This window comes from Musca autumnalis, unplaced genomic scaffold (assembly GCF_047663935.1).
Source record: "Musca autumnalis isolate F117 unplaced genomic scaffold, ASM4766393v1 scaffold_5, whole genome shotgun sequence".
NCBI classification, from domain to species: Eukaryota; Metazoa; Arthropoda; class Insecta; order Diptera; family Muscidae; genus Musca; species Musca autumnalis.
Window position 1 is genome coordinate 123,492,327 of NW_027412088.1, and position 14,883 is coordinate 123,507,209.

A 14,883-nucleotide genomic window follows, 5' to 3' on the forward strand; every position below is an offset into this window, starting at 1 on the left:
AAGTATTTTAAACTTTCTGCTGTTCTTATTATGCAGTTACCAATTTGTATTTCCATGTACTCCACATATTTCCGGCTTGTTATGAGGTTTTATGTTCTGCTAATTGCAGTCCAGATGAGTTAAGCCATATCTTAACTACTTGAATGGTGGCTTCTGACACTGTTTTCGCCTCTTCTGTGTTCTTTGCAACTATCATCAGAGATATAACATCAGCAAAACCGATAATATTTGAACTTTCTGGTAGGTTTATTCTCAAGACTCCATCATACATAATGTTCCACAACAGCGGTCCCAGAACCGATCCCTGTGGTACCCCTCCTCTGATATGATGACGGTGTATCAAGTGGCTTGCCTTCTTTAGGTAATAGCACTAACCTTTGCCTTTTCCACATTGATGGAAAATATCCATATCGCAGGCATGAGGTGAACAGCTGTAGCAGTTGATCACCACAGCATTGAACAACTTCTTTAACTGCAGCGTTAGGAATGCAGTCTAAACCAGGAGCCTTACAGTCCTCAAATTGAAACGGGTATCCTTATCTCCGTTAGTGTAACAGGTGGGTATGTGAAGCATCCACCGGGGTCGAATGTTTCCCAGAATGTTACCTTTTGGCGTGGAAAAATATGATTTACTCTATCTTTCAACGTTGCAGCTTCTGTAGGTGCGTGGTTTTTGAAAATTTGTCACTAGTTTATAAGCTAGACCGTATGGCTGGTTTTCAAGCTCGTCACAAATGCACAGAAAACAGTTCCGTTTGCGACGGCGTATTGAAGCATTGAGTTTCCTTTTATTCTCCTTGAGGATGTGGTGGTGTATAACATTTACAGCTCTATTGCTTGTTCTTACGAATCGTCTTCTGGCTCGGATACAGACTTTGCGTAGATCGGCTATTTCATCATTCCACCAATACACGATTGGGTTATTTGCGAGATAAGTTGTTGTGCCATTTCCTCTGGGGAGCCATTTAATTCGATACTTTCCAATGACCGTTTAAATATCTACCCTTAAAGGGGGTTCTCTTTCAACCCGTTGGATTTTGTGATGATTCCAGTAGTATTCGCCCCCTTTCGTTTGTTCTAGGACACCCCATTTCCGTTGCCCACGCATCATTGGTAAGTTTATCCAATATTCTGCAATACTGCTCAATATCATACGTCATGGGATGTAGCAGCTGTATATTGCCACACCTGCTACCGTAGCACGATCAAACCCTGTCTCTCTTAGTATATTTTGCATTGGATTCTTTAAAGACCAAATTGCAGATGTTCCAGTGATATCGCTTGACCAGCATTCCGACTCAATATTTCTATATTGCTCACTAATTATTACCAGGTCTACACTTAGTTCTTGGTCGGTTTGCCTTAATAGATCTTGTGCAGCTTCACAGTGATTCATATTTAACTGAATCAGTCTAATATTGAGGTTTTGAGTTTACGCACAGTTTTCTGGTATTGGGGACATATCTTTAACCCTGTTACGTGCTTCGGATTTGATTTTGTGTTTTTGCATAACATGCAGCATGGGGTATTGGAACACGTAGACATCTTATGGCCAGACTCCCCACATCGGAAACAGCAACCTGAGTTGTCGTGTTCGCTTCAGCATTTTGCAGCCGGATGACCGCAGTTCAGGCACCGGTAGCATCTTTTTGGAACAAGTTTTACGCGTGTTCGACAATCAGCCCATCCAATACGTAATTTCGGTCCCTGTAGAATAATTTTTGCTAGAACAGAATTCAAGGCAATTGTGGCAGTTTGAGTGCCTCTATATGCTTTCCTCATCGACCTTATTGCAGATAATTCCAAGGAAATAAATTTCTCAGAAACTGCTTTAATTGCATCGAGCACATCCTCCTTCTATGTCTCATCCTATGTCTTTTATTTCTAGAAGCACTTCATGTGTCAAAGATCGGACTTCTGCCGCACTTCCCAGTAGCTCCTTAATTGCATCTCTGACGTAGGTGGATGAAATTTTGGGAAAATCTATTATATTGTAACGACACGTTTCCCGCCTGTTACTAGGATATACTCAGGGGGCAGGATTCGTTACAGAAATTTATATTTACAGTGACCGAGAGGAAAAAGACGTTTAGTTGTATTTTAAAGTTCACAAGCTCAGTTCTTTATTTCCAGTATAGTAAGTTTCAATAATTTCACACCTTAAATCTAGTAATACCACCGTCGACTTCAGGCGGGAGCACCTCCGGTGCCTCAGTCACTTTCTGCCGGGGTGGTCAGGTCCTATCACCGCAATCTGCTCGGATACCACCTTCTGATCCCTCAGAACGCTGCTGGATTAGTCCGCTCTTGAATACGCTGGTTAACGCACAAGACCTGCCAGCTCTCTGACAGGTGAAATCAACTGTAGTGCGTGGGGCCAGTCGGCCCTCGAATATACCGGTTAAGGGTTAATACAGACAATAGTATTGGAGACCGTTCGGCCCTCCTTGGAGTTTAACGCTTTTAATGATTTAGGAGACCGTTCGGCCCTCCCTGGAATTCGAAACGGGTGGTAATAAAGGAGACCGTTCAGCCCTCCTCGAAGTTCACGCTATTGATAATATAGGAGACCGTTCGGCCCTCCCTGGAGTTAACACGTGTAATAATATTGGAGACCGTTCGGCCCTCCCTGAAGTTTAACAAGAGGAATAATATTGGAGACCGTTCGGCCCTCCCTGAAGTTCAACACGATTAATAATATTGGAGACCGTTCGGCCCTCCCTGAAGTTTAACAAGAGGAATAATGTTGGAGACCGTTCGGCCCTCCCTGAAGTTTAAGAAGAGGTATAATATTGGAGACCGTTCGGCGCTCCCTGAAGTTTAACAAGAGGAATAATATTGGAGACCGTTCGGCCCTCCCTGAAGTTTAACACGATTAATAATATTGGAGACCGTTCGGCCCTCCCTGAAGTCTAACGAGAGGAATAATATTGGAGACCGTTCGGCCCTCCCTGGAGTTCAACACGATTAATAATATTGGAGACCGTTCGGCCCTCCCTAAAGTCTAACAAGAGGAATAATATTGGAGACCGTTCGGCCCTCCCTGGAGTTCAACACTAGTAGTAATAGCGGAGACCGTTCGGCCTTCCCTGAAATTTAACACAAGTATTAATATTGGAGACCGATCGGCCCTCCGTAAATTTCTACACAAGTTATAGTATTCGAGACCGTTCGGCCCTCCTTGAGGTTTAACACGAGTAGCAATAGCGGAGACCGTTCGGCCCTCCCTGAAGTTCAACACGAGTAGTAATAGCGGAGACCGTTCGGCCCTCCGTAAAGTTCTACACAAGTATTAATATCGGAGACCGTTCGGCCCTCTGAAAGTTCTACACAAGTTATAGTATTGGAGACCGTACGGCCCTCCCCGAAGCTTCACAAGTTTTAATAATACCGGAGACCGTGCGGCCCTCCACGGAGTTTAACGCAATTAAAAATTTAGGAGACCGTTCGGCCCTCCCCGAAGTTCACAAGTCTTAATTATATAGGAGACCGTGCGGCCCTCTATTATTTATTTATTTATTTTCGATCACGTGCACACCCCGTCGATAAATTGTGGAGCCCGATACGGTATCCTTGCACACTTCGCGTTATATTTGGAACTTTTTTTCATCCGCCCTCGACTTGGTGATCATCACCCAACGACCGCTCTTTCTCAACTGACTCCATTTCCACTCATCACATCTGTTGTGATCTCGGTGTTCTGGTGCGGCGAATTCACGACTTCAATGCGCTCTCTCTCTCTCTCTTCCAGGTTGAATGATCGCTGCCTATTGGCTACCGGCGTCGGCTCAACGGTACCTTGTTTGTCACTTTACCTACGTTACTTACCCCTTTCTTGTACCCAACTGTACAGCACTACTCTGCCTAAGCCTTTCGTCCCAAAATGAGGCGAATTCAAAGATCTGAAGCTTAGTGTATGTAAACATATATTTAAGAAAAAAAAAAAAACAACAAAACAAGTGTACCGCAATGCTGGACATATCAACAAAAAAACCTTTCATGGCGTCATAATAGAAAAGAAAAAAAATATTCCAATAGGGTGATAATTATATGTGTAGGGGAAAACGAGAGGACGGCGACTTTCCCCATTACAATATGTACGTAGGACTTTTGGTATTGAAAGCGGGCTATGTAGGTCCACGCTTTCATATAGCCCCCATAAGCAATTTTTAAGATATTTGTCCTATTTTACCACTGAATTGGTTGTAATTTGGTATTTTGTGTCGCCAAAGGCCAAAAAACATTCCTACCAAAGTTGGTTTATATAGGTCCACTTTTTGGTATAGACCCCATATAACGCCCCATATAAAGTACGCGTCATTTTAATATATTTTGAATGTATTCGTCCCATTCGACAAAATAATCGGTTGTAACTTTGTATTTTGTGTTTCCAGAGGCTAAGAAACATTTCTGCCATATAATGTTTATATAGTTCCACGTTTTGGTATAGGCCCCATTGGACGATATCACCCGATTTTCGGTATTTTGAATGTTTTGGCCTCATTATCACACCGAGATGGCTGAAATTTGGTATATAGTCTTTGTTGGGGTATAAAACTTCCCCCAGAAATTTGTAGGTATAGGTCCAAGCCATCATATAGCCCCCATAGAACGGTACCTTCCGATTTTCGGTATTTTGAAGCTTGTGGCCACATTAATCCACCGAAATGGCTGAAATTTGTGGTGGATGGTATAAAAAGTTGGGCCGGACCGAACTTAACGCTTTTCCTACTTGTTTTATTATCACCAAATCCGGTTTGCTGGGTTTCATTCTCCGCTTAGCTTTCGGAAGTACTTTTCTCCAGGTAGGTTCTGTTGCTTCGGTAACCTGGTCTCCAATATTTTTGTGGCCAACTTCAGGGATAACTTCCCTTGTTTGCTCCTCCTTTTTCTTTTGAACGGCTTCTTCTTTTGATATGTTTTCCTTTGGGCTCTGTGTTTTTGACCCTCTTTTGAACGCTGGAGTAATTGGAGTTCCAAGGTTTTGTGGCTTTATCAAAACTTCCGTTTGGGTCTCCTCGTTCTCTATCCGAGTAATGTGGCACTTTGCAGGTACTTTACTCCAATCATCGGCAACTTTAAGAAATAAAGCCTGTCGTTCTCGGGTCATTGAGGTGATATCTTAACGGATGTTTGACTTTGATTTTACAAAATCGACCAACTGCGTTATTTTTGATAAAAGTTTTCTCATATTTTCATACAAAGGCGATTTATTTTTTGGCTCTTGTCCATTTTCATTACTGCGACACGACGATTTTATCGTTTTCATACTTCTTTAAAATGGGGAATCTATACTTCCTTTAGGTAATATATTTTCCGCTCTCAACTCGGATCAGCTTCCCAGTGGGGTTTCATCGACTCCAATGTTTACTCTTTGTGTTTCTGCCATGTTTGTGTTTCTTGGTCCCAACTCAAATCCGCTATATCCGGTCGTAAAATGTACAGTCACGTGAAGATCCCATGGGTCCCTATTTCTAGGTCCATGCGAGAGTTGAAGGGAGACCCTTATGAGGTCTCCCGTTCAGAGCCAGATCCGTGTTAATCGGGAATGTGCATCCGAACCTACACTGCCAACTTAATGGGACGAGCATTGAACGTACCTTAAGACTTGCCAGGTTTTAACGGGACGGAGGCGACTGTGGCATTAGCCTGGAAGCCATTTCTGTAAGGTTTCACCCCGACATACTCAGGTTCCAGAATACCACAGCCGTCAGCCCAGGGTTAATCAATTCCAAATCGTAGTCCAGTAATGCCATAATCAAGATCGTGCTGGCTTGATCTTGATGCCTTTCAGCGGGTTTAATTTTCTTTAGTGTATGGTGTTTGACTAGGGAAACCACCGAGTCTTCACCTCCTTTCAAAGCCTCTCTTGAGGAATGCCACTATGGTTGAAAATCTTTTTTTTGGGCGGTATTCACACGCCCCGACACAGGGTTTCACAGAGCACTTGCACCATTTTGGTACGCTCTCCACACCAGCCAAAACTAGGGTCCGCGGGGTCGTTACTGTTATACTCTCCCGAAGATACCCTTGCGGGAATGTATGTATGTATGTTATTTTTTACGAAATAGGAATATTATCATAATTATAAACATACTATAATATTTTTCCTTTTTTGCTGAAGGAATTATTCAGTTTCTAAATTAATAAATACAAATTTAAAGAATTATAACGGCTTAATTCTAGGTGATGGCACCCAACACCTTCAGCAACTAGCTAGGATGAGGACTTCCTTTCCCTCCCCACTAAAACGTTTTTCATTAATTATACGACGACTTGACACATGGTATATAATTGTATGCTTGACACGATCTGCGCCTGCAACTTCTTTTTTATTGGCATTAAACAGCGTTGTCTTTAGGTTTTCTCCACTTTTCCATTTTCGTGGCTTCATCATTATTTTTGTTTGCCTGTCGTCGATTTGCACTTCATTGGTACTCTTATTGGGCACCTTCAAACATTTAGCCTTCTCTTCGCATTCCGAAATGCCGATGTCATCCTTTTCACTGCCACTCTAGTTTCTCGTAGGCAGCAACTTCGAAATCCAATGATCCTTGAAATTCGTGCAGTTGTTGTGACATTGCATCACGGCATCGTTGTAATTCAGTCTCCACTTTGGCAATATCAGAAGCATGACGTCTTCGTTCATTGGCGAGCAATTTTTCCAAATCACAATAGCGGGAATTTAACGCAGCATTTGTAGTTTTTAATTCTCGAGAGTAACTATTCAAGCCATCAATACGTGTACGAGTGGCACGTAATTCTTCGTCGTCGGAATACGAGACGCCCCCGCAGTCTCCCCAACAACAACAGAAAACTCACCGCCACCTGTAGCTTGCGTTGTGATGGTTACAACGTTTTGCACAATCACACAAGAAGCTTAGGAGAAGGACTTGCCTTCCTGATACAGTCTGTCCAGTACAGACCTATCTCGCTTGAGCTTTTCTCTAGTCACCCATGCATGGAATGTATGGGGGTAGCAGTAAAGTGTGGTACTGCCGAGGTAGAGATGCTTAATGTGTACATACCGCCGATGAATAGCTGTGCACGGCGATATAGCTGTGCCCGATATTAGTTCGCTTCGAGGGCAGTAACCGTCTGGTGCTAGGGGACTTCAATGCTCATCACGAGCTTTGGCATTCCGTCCTAGGTAATGACCAGAGGGGTACAGCACTGGCTGAGCAAATAGATAGCTCCACGTTTTGCACGGTGAATGAAGACGCTCCTACGAGGATTAGAGGAGACTGCCACAGCTCGCCAGATATCCCCATTGTGTCACGAGGTCTGATAAATGACGTATCCTGGCAATCCGTCATTTCCCTTAGCTCAGACCATCTCCCTACCACCATATCCGTAAACAGACCAACCGATTTCATAACCTCTGAACGCCGTACTTTCCTGAAACATGGGAAAGCTGATTGGCAAGAGTTCAGAGAATTTACCAATCACCGCTTCAGAGAATTGCCCACTCCCTCAGATCCTCGGGTAGCTGAGAAAACTTTCCGGGACATCATCACTGCAGCAGGCGCTCGATACATACCTGCTGGTCGAATACCCGAAATAAGACCAAATTTCCCAGCAGATGCGACGGGACTAGCAAATGAGCGTGATGAGCTTACTCTTGAAGTATCCTGGCAATCAGGTTAGTAGGTGAACATAAGCGGAAAAATGGCTAGACCACCCGAAGCAATGCAACATTGGCGCAGGATTAAGTACATTGTGAGCAACGGTTAAATCACTCTCGAAGAAGGATGACAAAACAGCAGTTACTTTCAATGGCGTGACAGTAACTGACCCAAAGGGGTGCGCGTGTTATTAGAGCACCCAGAGAGTGATAGGGCGAAGACAAGTGTGCTACGCCGTATAAGAAGAGACCTTCCAGCCGCGGAGGTACCACCACAATTTACGATGAGCGATGTTGCAGATGCCATTCGAAACGCGAAATCATCTAAAGCGTTGGGCCAACACCGAATATCGATGGTAATGCTTAAACAACTGGATGAAACTGGAGTTGAGTATTTAACAAGTGTCCTCAACCTATCGTTAGCCACGCATATCATACCAGAAGCCTGGAAAGTTGGCAGGGTGGTCCCGTTACTGAAGCCTGGCAAGGATGCCAGCAGAGCTGAATCGTACAGGCCGATTTCGCTCCTTTCGCCAGTAGCAAAGATCCTAGAGGCACTATTCCTCCCCACGATGAGAAGGTGTTTTCCAGTTGCCCAACATCAACATGGATTTCGGAAAATGCATAGTACTACAACAGCATTAGATGCCATATCCACACATATCAGTAGAGGATTAAACCAGAAAAGGCCGTGCGACCGAACAGTCATGGTGGCTCTTGACCTATCGAAGGCTTTCGATTAGAGTTGTATAGTTCATGAACGAACTAGTTCAATTGAACGATTCATTGAAAAGAGCGTATTAACTAGATCAGTCGATATAGTTCATTGTAGTTTAATAGTTCACTGAGCTATAATCAGCCAGTGCCATACGATCAACGAACGAACGATTAAGAATCTAGTTCAACATGTCGTTCAAAAATGCATAAAGTTATGCCGTCGTCTGTGTTAAGTGACGTCTTCGTAATGTGATGAGTTTTGTTTGTGTTTGGGATCAAGGTACATGGAATAGCTGTTTGAAAATGACGATTTCTACAAAAACATTACAAATTCCACATATTTCAATATGTCAAATCTATTACCTATTCAATGTGCCTTGTTTTGCATGGAAATAAATAAAAGAAATACACACAAGGCTTTTTTCGCAATGAAAATTTCTACACACAACATAAGATTTTCTTTGCCTAAATGAAGGACGTTTTGTTTTAAATCAATACCAATTTATTCTTTATGAATGGAATAAAAATATATAAATGTACAAATTATTTGTACATGATTTAGTAATGGTTGTGCTGTTGGGGAACTTCGTGTAATATTGGAAAATATTTAATCGGTCAGTTTTCCAACAGCAACATTTTCTTTTAATATGATAGATAGGTTCACTAGCTCTCTTAATATTTTAATAACATCTTTAAGTGTTTTAGGCTATAAATATTAATCTAGCCCAACCAGAAATATGAATGTTGTTATGTTTCCTCCTTCAAACTTGTGCCTGCCCGGCTAAATTCTAAATGGGCCGTGGTTCCTTAACCCAGTGACACTTGAGGGCATAACGAGTACAAAAACATTGAATTAATATGGACTACACACTCTTAACCAACATGAACCAACAACCAACTTCTTTTGGGGATCCATAACCCTGGTCCCCATCGTTACCCACCCAACCTTACGTTCATCAGAACCCCAATGAAATGCACACCAACGAGGTATATAAACTTTACCTACCTGACATACCCCTCCTTATCCTTTCTCCCCTTCCCTCAAAACAAACTAACCAGACATATCCAATTCTTAACTTAACATTTATTACAATTTAAACATTCTTTCTTTTCAGATCTTCTCGGATATATGTGATCTCTAACATTGATAACATTAAAGAAATATGTTTTAAAAATTAAATAAAAATATAAAAGAAATCCAACTTGAAATCTTATCCTTTCTTATTTCCCTATAGATTTCTTTCTCCTACAGAATTCAAGCAAAATCCTAAAACTTTACGAGGACCTAGCCTTTGCTATTCTTTCTGTTAACGGTTGTCCTAGCCAAGAAATTGCTAACCAGTCAGAGCTAGGAACTAGGAAGACCGAATTCCTACTGGACTATTACCGGCGCAGGATAGATCCTTTACAATAACAAAATTTTTAAATTAAAAATTATTTTTAACCTTAAAACTAACAGAAAACAAAAATTGGACACACACAGACAAACACAATTTTAGGTTAGCTCCTTAGGATATGCTATGACTTAGCTGTTTCTCCGGAATTAAGTTCCACTACACGCTCTCGCAGTAGCTTCCAAGTGGACTGTGGAAGGTCTTTCAATGTGCCTCTCTTCGAGTTCCACTTTTTCAATAGGCTACTGTACACACAGATCTAGTTGCTTCCCCAAATGCCGGGCGTGAAGCGTAACGTTACGCTAACATAAATCACTTCGTCAACGCAATTTTCAAAATTTGAATTCGGGAGGTTTTTGTGTTAATTCATAGCATCAATTTTGATTATATTATCTTCGTGCAACTCCGCCAAAGACGGTCCCAAGCCCGGTTGCAAAAGGAGGAGGGAATTGTCACGAGCCCAGGAGGTGAACTGATTTTGCTCCACAGATCACCTTTGGGACGAGTGACATATATATACACTTTTAAGATCAAGGTAGTGGGAGTTGTGCTAAGGATCTGAATGGCCGACAAGTGTCTAAAGGTGTCTGGTCGCTAGCAATCCTCGGCGCCAGGGCACGGGTCGAGTTGTACTTATTAGTAGCCTAGTCTGCGCAAGCCGACACTGCGTACGATGGTCCATCCCCTTACGGCACACTCGTGGGAACAACATATGGAGAAAAATACATTAGAAAATAAAAACAAAACTCCTCGGTTGCAGTCTGGCAAAAGGATGACCTTTTAGCATCCAGCCAGAAGCTGGTAGCTAGCCAACTAAGTGTTGTCGGTTCTGACACACTTCATCAGACAACCACAAAAACAGCAACTCTGACCGTCTCTGAGGATGGTAAAACTACACAAACCAATAAGAAAAAGAAAAGTCCAGCAGACGTTCAAAAGGCCCTATACCAGAAGGCAAAATTCATTCTCGGCAAGATCGCCAAGAATGCTGCAAATGGTACGGCCCACGAACGGGATGAGCTGGACAAAATAAAATACACTAAAATCGTCGAGGAATACGAGGAAGCCAAAACCTCTAGAAACGACGATCGCCCAACATCCTCCAAACGTGAGCGCTCCCGGACTGAGGACAATAAGCCCGCCAAGAGGAAAAAACACAACACTACTGCCTCTTCAACAACAAAACGTCCCTTCAATGAAGTCGTTAAGGACGACCTGATGGCTGCCGTGGCTAACGACAAGAAGGGAAAGCTGTCCCCTATCACCACTGCGGAATGGGGCATGGTAGAAACTAAATTGTCAGAACAAGTTATGGAACATGTTTTCACAAACGAAGATTCTCCCGTGCCTCATTTCGACTCAAGCGAGGTTCATCGTGGCTACAGGGTAATCAAATGCATGGACGAGTTCTCAAAGGGATTCTTGGAAAAATGCATGGCTAAGATCAGCGGTGCATGGGAAGACATCAGCCTGCGGTTGATCCCAGCCCAAGAAATCCCAATAAGACCTCGTGCCAGAGTTTGGCTGCCCAAGATAGATTGTGACGGCCCGAAACTACTACAAGGTCTGGCGAGGATGAACAAGGATGTTCCAATGGACGACTGGTCCGTAATCGCCACTGAACCCCCGAATAATAACAGCATGAGTTTGGTTCTCTCTATAACAGAGGCCGGAGTGGAGGCACTAGAGAGACTCGGCAACAAACTGTTCTTTGGCGTGAGGGAAGCCAAAGTAAAGATACTAAGATCGCATGGCCCGAACGGAGAAGACGATGCAGATGACATCGACGATGCCGGAAAGCTGCTAGATAATATGCAACTAGAGGGGCCATCAACATCATCCCCACAATAAGATGATGCTCAAGGTCGTGCAGATCAATCTGAAGCACTCTAGAGTCGCTTCAGATAACCTGCGGATCCTTCTAGTAGAGGAGGATCTTGACATAGGCATCATCCAAGAACCCTACGTTTACGAAAACGAAGTAAAGGGTCTTAATAGCAGAGGATATAAAACATTATACATGAAGGATAACGGTAAGCCTAGATCATGTCTAATTGTTAAAAATAAAATAAACGCATTTTTATGTCCAGAGTATAGTACAGCGGACTTCACCGTTGCAAAAGTGGAACTGGACAATGGCAAGCAGTTCTTTATTGCCTCATGCTACATGGCCCACTCAAGAGAAGCCCCACCAAGCGAGGTCTGGAGCGCCATGGAGGCCATACATCCACTCAACACCATCATCATTGGCTGCGATGCAAACGCAAGGCATTCCCTATGGGGCAGCACAGAAACGAACGACAGAGGTGAGTCAGTTCTAGACTTCATTAATACTAACAATCGTACCATATGTAATAGAGGTACTAACCCAACTTTTGTATTTCCAAGCTCGGATAACTTTAGTGGGTGGCAGGAGGTCATTGACCTCACACTGGTATCCGATAAACGTCATCTAGAAATAGCAAACTGGATAGTATCCGATAAAAAATCGTTCTCAGATCACAATTGGATACTTTTCAATATATCAGAAAAAGCAACGTCAATTAAATGCTTTCGCAACCCGAAAAGAACGAACTGGGAGAAGTTCAATAGGGTTTTGCGGGACAAATTACCCAGCATGCCACACAAAAGCGATACTACGGCGGGTATAGATAAAGCTGTATCTATTTTGGAGAAATCTCTAGATACAGCTTTTAAAGTATCATGTCCTAGGACGCGCTCGAAAAAGCACTATCCACCATGGTGGACATCCGAGCTCTCTAAACTGCGTAAACAGTCACGGAAAGCTTTCAACGACAGCTACCAAAGCGGATCCTGGCAGCCATACAAGGATAAGCTAAAGGAGTACAAAAAGGCCATAGCCAGAGCGAAAAAGCAATCGTGGATTGAATTTTGCGGAGCACTAGACAGCACCAAAGATACAGCCAGACTAAGCAAAGTTATGGCAAAAGGACACTCGAATCCCACATATATAAAGAGAAACAACGGCACATGGTCTGATAACTCAGCCGAATCTCTTGAAATTCTGCTTACGACGCATTTCCCTGGTTGCTCTGATAGAACCAGCGAAGTGCAATCCAATACTAATACAGACATAAACGATACTGAAGTCAATAAGATAATAAGTCCGAGTAAAGTTACATGGGCTATTAACAGCTTCTCTCCCTACAAATCTCCGGGGCCAGATGGTATCATACCAAAAATGCTGCAAAGTACGGAGACCATAATAAACCCTTGGCTAGTGTACATTTATAGTAGATGTATATCCCTTAACTACGTTGCTGCGAGTTGGAGACATGTCAAAGTTGTCTTCATACCCAAAGCAGGAAAACGTAGTCATGAAAATGCTAAAGAATTCAGACCCATAAGCCTTTCATCATTTCTACTTAAGACGCTCGAAAGACTCATCGACGTGCATATTCGAGAAAAGATGGATAACTCAAACAACATATCTTCCAGTCAACACGCCTACATAAAGGGACGCTCGACAGATACAGCCCTACACGAAGTCGTTAGGACTATCGAAAAATCCTTAGAACATAAACAATACACCTTGGCTGCTTTTCTTGATATAGAAGGTGCCTTCAATAATGTCAGTACAACAGCAATAAAACAAGCTCTAGATAACTTTGGCGTGGAATCATTCATCAGTAGCTGGATAACCACCATGCTGCAAAGTAGAGTTATTACCGCCTCACTAGGAAACAGTACGCTGTCAAAGCACGTAAACAGAGGAACTCCACAGGGAGGAGTTATATCCCCACTGCTTTGGCTCCTTGTCATTAACGAAATCCTTATCAAACTTGACCATATGGGGATTAAGGTGGTTGCTTATGCGGACGATGTGGTAATACTCGTCTCTGGTTTGTTCCCATCCGTGATAAGTGACATCATGAACGGGGCCCTGAAATCACTAGATACTTGGGCCACAAGCTGTGGACTGGGTGTGAATCCAGGGAAAACTGAGATGGTACTATTCACCACAAAGACCAAATATTCAATACCTAATCTACCACGACTAAGAGGTCAAGAAATACCCCTATCAGATCACGCCAAGTACCTAGGCGTCATCCTAGATTCAAAGCTATCATGGATACGTAACATGGAACATCGTGCTCACAAAGCAACCGTTGCATACTACAGGTGTCGCAAAATGTTTGGGAGCCGTTGGGGCCTTAAACCTAAAATGGTGTTATGGATGTACACCAGTATAATAAGACCAATTCTCACATATGGAGCACTAGTATGGTGGCCAGCATTGGAAAAGAAAACTACGCAGAAAAAACTATATAGCATACAAAGATCAGCATGCATCGGGGTGACGGGGGCAATTCGGACTTGTCCGGCTGAAGCCCTCAATGTTATGATGCACATTCTGCCAATAGACATACACATCAAAGCAACTGCAACATGTAATGCGGCAAGGCTGCGGGGTCTAGGAATATGGAGCGATAGAGCCTACGGACATGCGTTCGTGCTTCACAAACTACCAAAAGAAATAGCAACTACTGCTGATTACTGCGCTCCTACAATGACTTTTGATCAGCCTTTTGAAGACAAATTTCCAAGCAGGAAAGAATGGAATAATGGATCACCAATGACAGGTCATGACATCAATGTATACACAGATGGTTCCAAGATGAAATGTGGAGTCGGCTCTGGTGTCTTCTCATATGATGCAAATATATCTACATCCATAAAGCTACCTGACGACTGCAGTGTTTTTAAGGCGGAGATACTGGCCACAAAGGAAGCTTGTTTTATTCTCTTACAACTCCACACACCAAACTCGATAGGAATTTTTGTCGACAGTCAAGCGGCACTCCTTGCAATAAAATCAAACTCTGCCACATCGAAGCTAGTGAAAGATTGTAAAGAAGAACTTGCTAAACTAGGGCGTCTGTCAAGAGTAACTCTCACCTGGATCCCAGGCCATAAGGGACTGGATGGGAACGAAAAAGCGGACGAACTAGCCAGAGCAGGATCCGCCTCTAACGAACTCCCAAAGGCGTCAGTCGCAACACCAATGGGAGTAGTTAAAGGGGATATCTTCAAATACTATCTATCATTGGCTGAGAGTAGATGGGACAAAACGGAAACATGCCGAATATCAAAATCTACATGGCCTCAATACAACGCCAAACGCAC